Source organism: Psammomys obesus, unplaced genomic scaffold (genome assembly GCF_907164565.1).
Source record: "Psammomys obesus unplaced genomic scaffold, mPsaObe1.curated_primary_1811, whole genome shotgun sequence".
Classification (NCBI taxonomy): Eukaryota; Metazoa; Chordata; class Mammalia; order Rodentia; family Muridae; genus Psammomys; species Psammomys obesus.
Window position 1 is genome coordinate 1,491,497 of NW_026594152.1, and position 1,980 is coordinate 1,493,476.

At 44.1% G+C, this 1,980-nt stretch overlaps 1 non-coding gene across 1 annotated transcript; it reads left to right on the forward strand.

Moving 5' to 3' along the window:
• Positions 1-213: 213 nt before the first annotated feature.
• LOC129684784 (U6 spliceosomal RNA) lies at positions 214-317 on the forward strand. Its single transcript, XR_008721393.1, has one exon. It is a non-coding gene; the product is annotated as a U6 spliceosomal RNA (small nuclear RNA).
• The last annotated feature ends 1,663 nt before the right edge of the window (positions 318-1,980 follow it).

Below are 1,980 nucleotides of genomic sequence, written 5' to 3' on the forward strand. Positions count from 1 at the left end.
CCGCACTACTGGCTCAGTAGCTTTCACAAATGGACCACCCGTTTCCATGACAGGGAAAACCAAGTGGAGGATGGAAAGTTACATAAACTTCTACTCTTTCCATTCAATATGCTATACTTAAACCTGCTTCAGTCCATTTGCTATTACTGTAACAGAACTACTGAGGCTGGGTAATTTGTAAAGAACGGAAATTTTAAGAGTTCTAGGGGCCGAATGCTCACTTCAGCAACACGTATACTAAGATTGGATCAATGCAGAGATTAGCATGGCCCCTGCACAAGGATGGCACACAAATTTATGAAACATTCCATAGTTTAGAAATGAAAATCCCTAGGGGCAGAAGGGTCTGCCGAGGGCAAGGGTCTTCTTGTTACATCATACCCCTGAATACAGAAGAGCACCTGTGAAGGGGCATGGGTATGGTAGGCACTCAGAGCCATCCTCTCATTGGGAACCAACAGCTTACTCTGACAATAACTGCTAATCCATTCATAGGGGCATTTGTATGTTTGTTGAGACAGGAGCTCCCATAACCCAAGACATCCTGGAGCTTGCTGTGGAGCTGAAGGGGACCTCTACTTCCTGAGTGCTGGGATTGCAGGCATGTGTAAAGGGTTTATGCAGTGCTGGGAATTGAACCCAGGGCTTCATGGTTGTTAGGCAAGCACTCTACCAATTGAGCTATATCCCCTGATTTTATCCCTTAAAAGTCAGGTCTCTAAACACTGCTGCATTTAGAGACTAAGTTTTCAACACATGAGCTTTGGGAGGACACATTCAAATCATGATGTTAAAAAATTAATTCTAGGCTGGGTGTAGTCCCAGTATTTGGGAGGGAGAGGCAAATGGATGGATCTTTGTTAGTTCAAGGCCAGTCTGGTTTGCCTCTCTATGGAGTTACTGACTAGATAGTGAGACCCTGACTCAAAAGAAAAAAAAAATTAAATTTAATAAACAAAGCCCAAAATGTGGAGATACATTTCATGTTAGCCATTCCATAGAAAAGCAGTAAGCATTCATCCCCTGGAAGGGGGCAGAAGGAAGGGAAAGCACGGGTGGCCCTACTTAACCTGGCTCTGCCACTAAGTTCAGGGGCAAGAAAAGCATTTGGTTCATTTTAGCCTGTGATTTGGAATGAATCTACCTCCTTATTCCCCTACCTGAGGCCTCAATATTTTCATGTGTCTGTCTGCACCATAGTATATTGTGACATGAGGCTCTATCAGTTTTCACTCTGTGTTCCCTTCCTTTTGAGGAGTCACAGTGAACAACAGTTGTTTCCATACCCAGTCTGCTTCTTCTAGAAAAAAAAAAAAAAAAAAAAAAAAACATTTATTTTTTTCAGGGCCACATAATCACCTAGAATGAAGGTCATACTAATTCTCCCTCTCAAAGCAAAATAAAGACATGAAATTAAGTTCTGGTCAATGACTTTTTTTGACAGAGTTTCTTTGTGAGTCTTGGCTGTTCTGGACTTACCTTGTAGACCAGGCCGGCCTTGAACTCACAGAGATCTGCCTGCCTCTGCCTCCCAGAGTGTGGGATCACAGGCGTGTGCCACCACGCCTGGCTTCTGGTCACCGAGTTTAAGTAAGTGTATGAAGTAGTTTCCAGGAACTCTACTCTCATACATACCTTCAAGATAGGAAACAAGCAGCTGACTCATCTGGAAAGGATCGTGTGGTCCAAGGTAGTGAGCTTCTTGGCTCTTCTTCTTGTTTAAGATTTACAAGCATATGCCACTCTGTCTGGCTTCAGGAGTTGTTTTTCTTTCTTATCTATCTATAGCCTTGGCTGTCCTGGAACTCACTCTGTAGACCAGGCTGGCCTTAAACTCACAGAAATCTTCCTGCCTCTGCCTCCTCCATCACTGGGATTAAAGGCATACACCAGCACTCAGGGAGGAAGAGACAGGCGGATATCTGTGAGTTCGAGGCCAGCATGATCTACAAAGCCATGGTCCAGGACAGCCAAGGCTAC